The sequence below is a fragment of the Lepus europaeus genome, chromosome X (assembly GCF_033115175.1).
Source record: "Lepus europaeus isolate LE1 chromosome X, mLepTim1.pri, whole genome shotgun sequence".
NCBI lineage: Eukaryota > Metazoa > Chordata > Mammalia > Lagomorpha > Leporidae > Lepus > Lepus europaeus.
In genome coordinates this window covers 104,546,487-104,558,166 of record NC_084850.1, presented here as the reverse complement: position 1 = coordinate 104,558,166, position 11,680 = coordinate 104,546,487, and positions in this window count along the sequence as shown.

The window sequence follows — 11,680 nt, the reverse complement described above, 5'->3', positions numbered from 1 at the left end:
TTTCAAAGGTCACCCAAGTCACATTTCAAGCTTTGAGGACCATCTGGTTATGATACACTGGCGTCAGATAGGTGGGGACAAGCTGTGCCCCTCCTTCAAGGAAGTCACACTCTCACAGAGAAAGGATAAGGGAGGAGAGTGGACACAGATCAGTGGAGGAGACAGCTGCCATCTGAAAGGACCTACTGGGATTTGTCTGAGACTCAAAGTGCCTGCGTCTGAAGTGAGAACTGATAGGAAAGCATCGGAAATTTCACCCTAAGGAATAAAAGTAGTGGGTTTTCAGTTATTTGGGCTCATGATTGTGGAGGCCGAGAAATCCATTATCAAGGGGCTGGCATCTGGCAAAGAAGTTCTTACTGAGTCACCCAATAGACTCAGGGCAAAGGGAAGGTGAGAATGAGGGGCAGAGGGGGTTCAAACTCATTCTTTTCTACCTAACCCACTTCTGAGACACTGGCATTAACCTGTAGGTGAGGAAAGAGCCCTAGTCATCTTTCATTGGCTCCACCTCCCAACACTACACTGGGGATTAAGTTCCTACCACGTGCTTTTTGGGGGAAACACTCAAATCATAGTAAGGGCCCCAACATTCTATCATTTGTTCACTTAGTAAGAATTTTCTGAGGAGGCATGTTTGTGTGATTTTTAATTCTTCAAATAAGTAAGAATCAATAACACAGTCTTTTTTTTTTTTGAAGATTTATTTATTTATTTGAAAGTCAGAGTTACACAGAAAGAGAAGGAGAGGCAGAGAGAGAGAGAGAAAGAGAGTCTTCCATCCGCTGGTTCATTCCCCAGGTGGCCTCAATGGCTGGAGCTAGGCTGATCTGAAGCCAGGAGCCAGGAGCTTCTTCCAGGTCTCCCACGTGGGTGCAGGGGCCCAAGGACTTCGCCCATCTTCTACTGCTTTTCCAGGACATAGCAGAGAGCTGGATCATAAGTGGAGCAACCGGGACTCAAACCGGCACCCATATGGGAAGCCGGCATTGAAGGCTGCAACTTTACCTGCTATGCCACAGCACCAGCCCCAATAACGCACTCTTAAATAAAGTGAGGTTATGATGCTAAACTTTGGACTCCTCTCCAACCTTGGGGAGTGTGGATGGGAAACCACGTGGCAAGGGACTTACCAATGGGACAGCAGCTTTAGAAAGAAGACAAAAGCCAGACTTATGACATGAACCCAAAGCTTGGGATTTACTCTAGGACTAGAAACATCCCCTTGGAACGCAAATAATAGACCCGTAGACCCTCTGTTGTATCGGTGAGCTTGCTTCCCCTCCTGTACACCCCTCAGGCTGCCCTAGAGTGACTTCCTCTTACTGTTGCCTTGAGGTTCACTTGAGCAAAACTGTTCATTTGTTCTGATGTCAAAGTATACAAATCAGGAAATGAAACCACAAAACAGAAGTTACCCATAATACCAACTCACAGGGCCAACACTCAAGATTTTGGTGCACATATTCCTTTCTATGCACGTGTGTCACATATATACCTGTGTTAGTTTTCCAGGGCCGTTGTGACAAATTAGGTGATGAAAATAAACAGAAACGTGTTATCTCACAGTTCTGAGGCTGCAAGTCCAAAACCAAGGTGTCAGCACGGTTGGTTCCTCCTGAAGGCTGTAAGGGAAGAATCTGTCCCAGGCCTTTCTCCTTGGTGTGAAGATGACTGTCTCCTCCCTCTGTGCCTCTCTAGTTACATTACTTTTCCTCTACATGTCTCCGTCTCTGTGCCCAAATGCCCCCTTTCTTTAGCTTTAAGAAAAAGTTGAGAGAGAGAGAGAGAGAGAGATTGTCCCATCAGTTGGTCCAGTCTCCAAATGGCTGCAATGGCCAGGGCTGGGCTGCGTTAAGGCCCTGCTCTGTAGTGCTGGCATCCCATATGGGTACCTGCTCAAGTCCCAGCTGCTCCATTTCCAATCCTGCACTCCTGGTTTTGGATCGACTCAGCTCCGGCCATTGCAGAAGATTCTCTCTCTCTCTCTCTCTCTCTCTCTCTCTCTCTGTAGTTCTTTCAAATAAATAAAATAAACCTTTAAAAAAAAAAAAACAAGACTTGGGGTCGGAAAGGTTTCCCAGTGTTACTTTATTACTTGTCTCTGGAGACCTCATCATCTCTTTTTGAATCTCCTTAATCCTGTCTACACCTTTGAAGTCGTCAGTTTATTAAACACTCCTTAGTTAAATCCCTTGTATGACATTAACTTCCTGCAAAAGCCCTGACTGACACTTTGACATACAACATTTTTTTTTTTAAGATTTATTGATCTACTTTCCCAAATGCATTAGCAGGGAACTGGATTGGAAGTGGAGCAGCCAGGATTTGAACCGGCTCTCATATGAGATGCAGGTATCACAGAGAGCAGCTTAACCCACTGTGCCATAATACTGGTCCCCATATATCTTCTTTAATGAAATAGCTTCAAATTTTTCACCATTCATTAATTGTATTCTTTATTTTCATGTTACTGAGTTTTGAGAGTTCTTTCTACAAAAACAAACAAAAGAATTCTTTCTTAATTGATAAAAACTCATATGCCATTGAATTCACCCTTTTCACATACAATCCATTGGTTTTTAGTATGTTCATAAAGTTTTGCAACCCATTCCTGCTCTCTAATTCCAGATTTTCATTGCCACAACAAGAAAACCTCTTGTCCATATTAGTCGTCACTCCCCATTCCCTCTTCTCTACCCCCTGACAAACACTAATCTAACTTCTGTCTGCATAGATCTGTTTATTCTGGTTATTATATACAAATAGAATCCTACAATATGTGGCCTGTTGTGTCTGGCTTTGTTCACTTAATATAATGTTCTCATAATCAGACACATTGTATTATGTGTCAGTATGTCTTCCTTTTTGTGGCTGAATAATATTCCATTATGTGAATATGTCACATTCTATTTATACATTCACAAGTTAATGGAAATTTGGGTTGTTTCTACATTGTACGTATTGTGAAGAATGCTACTGTTAACGTTCATATACAAGTTTTTATGTGGATACGTTTTTATTTCTCTTGAACATACATATAGCTAGTAGTGGCATCATTGAGTTATATGACACCTTTTGAGGAACTGCCGAACTATCTTCCACAGCAACGACACCATTTTACATTCTCTGCAACAACTTATGGAGGTTCTATTTCCCCCCAACCTTGTCAACACTTGCTATTGTGTGCCTTTTTTATCATGACAATTCCAGTAGATACCGAGTGATATTTCATTGTGGTTTTGAACTGCATTTCCCTAATGACTAATAATATTGAGTATCTTTTCATGCATTTATTGGCCATTTGTGTATTTTAAAAAAATATGCACATCCTTTGTCCATTTTATTAATTGAGTTATTTGGCTTTACTGTTTAAGAGTTCTTTATGCATTCTGAATACAAGTCATTTATCAGAGCTGTATGATTCGCAAGTTTTTTTCAATGCTGTGGTTTGTTTTCTTATTTTCTTGATGATGTTTTTTGAAGCAAAGATGTTTTTAATTTTCATATAGTCCAATTTATCTAGCTTTTTCAATTTTTATACATATGTTTCACACTCCTTACTTTATGTATTTTTCTTTTTTATTTTAAATATTTATTTATTTATTTATTTGAAAATCAGAGGTTCAGAGAGAGAAGGAGAGACAGACAGAGGGAGAGAGATATCTTCCATCCACACTCCCCAAATGGCTGCAACAGCCAGAGCTGAACCAATCTGAAGCCAGGAGCTTCTTCTGGGTCTCCCATGCAGGTGCAGGGGTCCAAGCACTTGGGTCATCTTCTACTACTTTCCCAGGCCGCAGCAGAGAGCTGGATCAGAAGTGGAGCAGCCAGGACACAAAATGGTGCCCATGTGAGATGCTGGCGTCACAGGCAGCAGCTTTACCAACTATGCCACAGCGCCAGCTCCAGATATGAATCCTTTTGGATTTGGCTTGCTGGGTTTTTTTGGTTGGTGTTTTGTGTTGAAGATTTTCACATCTATATTCACATGGTATATTGGGTCTGGGTTTTTCCCCTTCTTGATGGCTTTGTCTGACTTTAGGATCAGGGTGATCTTGAACTCATAGAATAAGTTGATCCCTTCTCTTCTATTCTTTAGAAGAGTTTGTGAAGGATTGGTATTAATTCTTCTGCAAACATTAATTCTTCTGCAAACATTTGACACCTGTGAAGTCACCTGGGCCTGAGATGCTCTTTCTGGAATGTATTTTGACTACTGACTCAATTATTTTACCCATTATAGGTCTATGCAGATTTTCTCTTTTTTCCCTCGAGATAGTTTTGGTAATTTGTATCTTCCTAGGAATTTGTTCATTTCCTCTAGGTTGTCTAGTTTGTTGGCATGCAGCTGTGCATGGTTTATAATCCTTTCCATAGCTATAAGGTTGGCAGTGATATCTTCTCTTTCATTCTTGATTTTAGTAATTGGAATCTCTCATCCTTCCTAGATCAGCCTAGCTAAAGGTTTGTCAGTTTTGTCGATCATTTCAAAGGATCCAGTTTTGGTTTTGCTGGTTTTCTCTATGCTTTTCTATTCCTTATTTCACTCTGATTAATAGTGCCAATTTTATTTCATGTACTTTGGGGATCTGTTATTATATTCACATATATTTATAACTGTTACATCTTCTTCATGGATTGACTTTTAAATAAAGTCAATTTATTTAATTTATTTTATTTGAAAGACAGAGAGAGAGAGAGAGAATTTTCCATCCATTGATTCATTCCCCAAATGACTGCAACAGCTGGGGCTGGGCCAGGCCGAAGCCAGAAATTAGGAGCTTCATCTGTGTGTCCCACATGGGTGCAGGGGCCCAAGCACTTGGGCCGTCTTCCACTGCTTTCCCAGGTGCATTAGCAGAGAGCTGGATCAGAAGTGGAGCAGCTGAGGCTCGAACTGGTACCCACATGGGATCCTGTGTTGCACTCAGTGGCTTAACCTACTACACCACAACACTGGCCCCCTGGATTGACTTTTTAACTATAGTAAAATGACTTGTTTGTTACTAGTACATGTTTGCTGTAAAGTCTATTTTGTCTGATAATAGTATAGCCTATCCAGCTCTCTTTTGGTAAAAGTTTGCGTGGTATATGTGTTTTTATTTTTTTCTTTTCAATGTATTTGTGTCTTTACAGAATAAGGCAGTACCTCAGTAGAGATGGGTCAGGTTTTCTTCCATTTTATTGATCTCTGCTTCAGATCTGTATCTACATATATACTTTTAATTGACACATAGTAGTAATATATATTTATGTGATGTTTTAATACATTTTTACAATGTCTAATGATCAGAACAGGGTTAGCACATATGCCACCTCAGATATTTATCATTTTTTTTGTGTTGGGAACTCTCAAAATTCTCTCTACAAGCTATGTTGAAATATTTAATTAGTCTGTCAACCATAGTTATATTGTGTTATAGAATATTATAAATTCTGCCTTTTGATTGGAATATTTCTAGAGAATTTCCCCCAAAAGGTGAGAAAATGGGAATTTTCTTGCAATGGGATTGGGGGGGAGCTCCCAAACCCTTTTTCCCCCAGGGGCCGTTAGGCTGTTGCTTTCACAGTTGCTTTGGTTGTGCTAGCATTGGACTTTAAGGCTTCCATAGAGCTGAGGAGAGACAGTGAGCTTTGTACTCTCATTGAGATTCAGTTGCTTTTCTTGAACAAATGTTCCCTGAATTGTTGCAACTCTTTGGCTACTTTCCAGAGTTCTGAAAAAGTCTGTTTTATTAATTTTTGTCAGTGTCCTCATTGTTCTTATGGGGAAATAGATTTTCAGAGGTCTTTACTCTGCCGTTCCTACTGATGCCCCTTCTTCCAAAACTGTCTTTGGGCCTATCTGGCCATGAGGGAAAATCTGTCACATGCTTATTTTTTATGAAATATATATATACATATATATATTCCTGTGTTACTGGAAACACGAAAATAAAAATTCCTTAACAGACAGATACATTTAGGAAATACACAGAAATGAGGAAAACAATAACTTGTATAATTCAGAAAGACAAGGAACAATTTGCACCATTAGAGCAAAGCAACTCAGATTTTAATTACATACTATACAGAACTCAGCAAGTTCATGCACCCAAATTCCAAACTTTATGAACATTTCCCTCCTAGTACCTGGATCTTCCCAAGATCCTATAGCAGTTTTATATTACCACCATATCAAATTACCACACACCTAGTGGCTTAAAATAGCACCAGTTATTGGCTTGTAGGTCTGGCTGTCAGAAATCTAGGTAGATTCCAATACTTTGTTCTGGATCTCACAAGGCTGAAGTGCAGGTGTCAGCCAGGTTGCATTTCTCTATGGAGATTCTGGAGAGAATTCCTCTTCCTAGCCCGTTGAAATTGTTGGTAGTCTTCAGTTCCTTTCGGGTGTAGTCAGATGTCTCCTTGCTCACTATCTTTTGGGAGCTTATTTCTTTTTTTAAAAAAAGATTTTTAAAAATTTTTTTTGAAAGCTAGAGTTACAGAGAGGGGGGAAGATAGAAAGAGATCCTCCATCCACTTTTTTACTCCCCAAATAACTGCAACTGCCAGGGCTGGGCCAGGCCAAAGCCAGGAGCCAGGAGTTTCATCCGGGGGCCCAAGGTCTTGGACCATCTTCCACTGCTTTCCCAAGCACATTAGCAGGGAGCTGGATCAGAAGTGGAGCAGCAGGGACTCTTGAACCAGCTTCCATATGGCATGCCAGCATCACAGGTGGTGGCTTAACCCGCTATGCCACAACACCAGCCCCTGGGAAATTGATATCTTTTCCTTTAGACTATTCACATTGCTTGCCTGGTGGCCCCTTCTTCAAAGCTAACTCAATATATCAAACCTTCCTCATGCCTTGAGTCCCTCTAACTTTTCTCTTTTGTCTTCAACCAGAAAAAATAAGCTGTTTTTAGATAGGTTCACGTGATTGGATTAGGCTCACTGTAATAGTTTCCCTATCAATTGTCAATTGTGCTATTTGACACAATTTATTTACAGGATCTGGGATTAGGGTATAAAATCTTGGGAGACTGGTGGAATTCTGCCTACCACAGGTACCTAAGTGAAAGCCAGTTTGTTTGCAAAATGATTTGCCTAATTGCGAATTTGAAGGCAAGTTACACCTAGATAAATTTTTCAACTAAATTTTTACTTTGGAAATTTGCAAACACAAATAGAGTAGAAAAAATAGTAGTCTGCATATATGACTGTATCTACCAAGTTTCAAGTGTTGTTAAAATTTTGCTTTATCTTCTTTATCCATCCATCTCCATACATGTCAAATCTTTTGAAAATTGCAAATATCATATTATGTTCCTGAATTGTTCAATATGCATTTCCCAAAGACATTTTCTTATATGAGGAACTTCAAAAACGTTCATGGAAACTGGAATTAAAACATAAGTTTATTGGGGTTGGAACTGTGGCGTAATAGATTAAGTCTCCAGCTGCAGTGCTGGCATCCCATTTGGGCGCCAGTTCAAATCCCAGCTGCTCCACTTCCAATCCAGCTCCTACTAACGGCCTGGAAAAGCAGCAGAAGATGGTACAAGTATTTGGGTCCTTGCCACCGATGTGGGAGAACTGGATGAAGCTCCTAGTTCCTCACTTCAGCCTGGCCCAGCTCCGGCCATTGCGGCCATTTGGGGAGTGAACTAGCAGATGGAAGATCTCTCTCTCTCTCTGTGTCTCTCCTCTCTGTAACTCTGACTTTCAAATAAATAAGAAAATCTTTTTTAAAAAAATTAAAACCTGCCTTTTCTGGGAAAATGCCCTAAAGTGTATGACACACATTTGTCGTAATGTCTCTACTGTGTCCTTTATTTATTTTGGTATTGCATCAACTCTGGAAAGACAAGAACAATTTGTACTCTAATACAATGTCCTATGTCATGGTGCATTTGAATGTTTCCTTGGGGTATCATGTAACCTGTTTCTTAGTCCCTGTATTCCATATGTAGCTGACTCTTCATATCTCCGGATCCTGTAGCTTAGGACTCAACACACTGTGGGTCAAAACTATTTTTTTTTAAAAGTGACTAGGAGCTGGTGCTGTGGCGTAGTGGGTAAAGCCACTGCCTACAGTGCCGGCATCCCATATGGGTGCCAGTTCGAGTCCCAGCTGCTCCACTTCCAATCCAGCTCTCTGCTATGGCCTGGGAAAGCAGTAGAAGATAGCCCATGTCCTTGGGCCCCTGCCGCATGGGAGACCCGGAAGAAGCTCCTGGCTCCTGGCTTCACATCAGTGTAGCTCTGGCAGTTGTGACCAATTGGGGAGTGAACCAACAGATGGAAACCTCCCCCGCCTCTGTGTAACTCTAACTTTCAAATAAATAAATAAATAAATATTTCCTTTAAAAAAAAAGTCTGTCTGGGGTTGGTGTTGTGGCACAGCGGGTTGAGTGACTGCCTGGTTGTCGACATCCCCTGTGACCCCTGATTTGAGTCCTGGTTGCTCTGCTTCCAATCCAGCTCCCTGCTAATGTACCCCAGAAAGCAGTGGAAGATGGCTCAAGTGTTTGGAACCCTGTCCTTCACATGGAGACCCAGATGGAACCCCTGGCTCCTGGCTTCAGCCTGGTCCAGCCCTGACCATTGAGTCCATTTGGGAAGTGAACCAGCCGATGGGAGATCTCTCTCTTCACTGTAACTCTGACTTTCAAATAAATAAATCTTTTTTTTAAAAAAGATATCTTTCAAAAAATGTGTCTATATGAGACCTGTCAGACCTCTTTCTTCTTGCCATTGTTCCTTAAACCTTACAGTTACAACTATTTAAATAACATTTATATTGTATTAGGTATTAAAATAATCTAGACATGATTTAAAGTACACAGGAGGCTGTGCATATGTTCTGATGCAAATACTAAACCATTTTATATAAAGGACTTGAGTATCTGGATTTTGGTGTCCTGGGGGGGGGGGAAGGTGTTCTGGAACCAACTGCCTGTGGATACTGAGGGACCACTGTATACTCAGAAGGCTGAACGGTGATAATATTGGCTGTGCTATTTGCACATATTGCATTCTACTAGAGTTATATAATGTCAGACTGTCTCACTAGTAGCGCTCCTAAGTTGAATCCTTTAATTAAGGTGGCAGCCACTTGATTTCTCCACTGCAGAGGTGTGATTTTCCCTATGTAATGACCCAGTAATCTATGGAGTGACAATTTGACACCATGCAGCTATCCATTCCCCAACAGCTTGACACCTAATGGGTCCATCATTCATTGATAATCCCTACCTGAATTAATTCTGTCGCTAGGGTTTGCATAGTGATAGACTGATTCTCTAATTCTATCACCCTTTTACATTTATTAGTTGTAATTATTCTCTCTTCAATTAGAATGGACTAAATATTTTTTTCTCTTAACATACGTTTTTAGAGAGAAAAATTGATGTAAATATCATCTTCAACAGTGGCAAATGAGTGCTTTTCTTCTTTGTCTTTCTTTTCCTTTTTATTGTGACTATAAACTCTAGAATTTTGACTTATTCAGTGTTTTTCAATCAATTATGTTTCTCATCATCATCATCATCATTATCTGATGATCAAATTACTCCCTTTTGTTTAGTGGGACCCCTTCAATGTAATGCCAGTTTTCTTTTGGAAGGACTCCATTAATCTTGCTTGTTTGTTTGTTTGTTTGTTTGGCTTCCTGACACAAGTCAATGTAGGCTCATTTTTAACTTTTCCAGCCCTAGCTTTGAAATCAGCTCTCTCTCCACCATCAATTTAATGGGGAATGGTATTAAGAAACCAAGATGCAGGTGCTAAATATTCTCGTTGTTAAGGGAAGAGGCATGGATTCCAGACCCTTCTAGTATAAAACCAGAGGCCAGCAATGTCCCTTAAGCCAAATCTATCCCACTACATGTTTTTGTAAATAAACTTTTATAGGAACACAGTCACACTCATTTACTTACATATTGATGCAACAAAAGTAGAGTTGAATAGTTGCAACAGTATGATATCGTCTACAGAGCCTAAACTGCTTACCATCCAGTTTGGGTTTTTTTGTTTGTTTGTTTTTTTGTTTTTTGTTTTTTGACAGGCAGAGTGGAGAGAGAGAGAGAGAGAGAGAGAGAGAGAGAGAGAGAGGTCTTCCTTTGCCGTTGGTTCACCCTCCAATGGCTGCCGCGGCCGGTGCGCCGCGCTGATCCGAAGCCAGGAGCCAGGTGCTTCTCCTGGTCTCCCATGCAGGTGCAGGGCCCAAGCACTTGGGCCATCCTCCACTGCCCTCCCGGGCCACAGCAGAGAGCTGGACTGGAAGAGGAGCAACTGGGACAGAATCCGGTGCCCCTACCGGGACTAAAACTCGGTGTGCCGGCGCCGCAAGGTGGAGGATTAGCCTAGTGAGCCGCGGCGCCGGCACCATCCAGTTTTGTTTTGTTTTTGTTTTGACAGGCAGAGTGGATAGTGAGAGAGAGAGAGACAGAGAGAAAGGTCTTCCTTTTTGCCGTTGGTTCATCCTCCAATGGCCGCTGCGGCCAGTGCATCTCGCTGATCCGAAGCCAGGAGCCAGGTACTTCTCCTGGTCTCCCATGGGGTGCAGGGCCCAAGCACTTGGGCCATCCTCCACTGCACTCCCTGGCCACAGCAGAGAGCTGGCCTGGAAGAGGGGCAACCGGGACAGAATCCGGCGCCCCAACCGGGACTAGAACCCGGTGTGCCGGCGCCACAAGGTGGAGGATTAGCCTGTTAAGCCACGGCGCCGGCCACCATCCAGTTTTATAAGGAAAGTTTGTCAACCCTTGGTGTAAACATCTATAAGTTATGTTTTATAATAATAATACTCCATGTTTAAATTTTCTATTCAAATTGAGCCTCAAGTATTTTTCTTAATTTCCTTGAGTTTTATATTTGCCTATTTTCTTAACTGAAAATCTTAAGTCATAATAATATGAACATGGTTACATGTTTTACTTTACCCTGTAATGTATAAAAAGCAGTTTCAAAATTACAACATTAACATTATACCTAATAATAAAATTACTGAAGAAAATTTAAGGTTTCTTTGTAGTGCTTTATATCTTAATAATGTATTTTAATAAGAATGTATGGTCAGGATACTGTGTATAAGTCACTTAAAATAACTTTCCTGGGAGCTGGTTCAAGTCCCAGATGCTCCATTTGTGATCCAGCTCCCTGCTAATGGCCTGGGAAAAAACAGTGGAAGATGACCCAAGTACCTGGGCTCCTGTCACCCACATAGGGGACCCAGATGAAACTCCTGGTCCCTGGCTTTGGTCTGGCCCAGTCCTGGATGTTGCAGCCATCTGGGGAGTGAACCACAGATGGAAGATCTCTCTCTCTCTCTCTCTCTCCTCTTGTCTCTGTAACTCTTTCAAATAAATAAATATTAAAAAAAAAAAACTTCTCTGTAGGTAATGTTAGTGATTTGATGTACAGTAAGGTTCAATTGTTTTACTTTAATTTTGGGACTTGTGTATTTCTTTTCATAATAATATTATTTTGAAGTATGTAAAACAAAATGCTAATGGAGACTTTTAGCAGACCTAATAGAAGCTAATAAATTGAGACTATAAATTACCAGTAAATATATAGAAGAATTGAACAGTATAACAATTAACAAGCTTGGGAAACCTCTCCAGCTCATTTTGTGAAATTAATAGACTCTTGGTACCAATAACAAAAAAGGAGAGTACAAGAAAAGAAT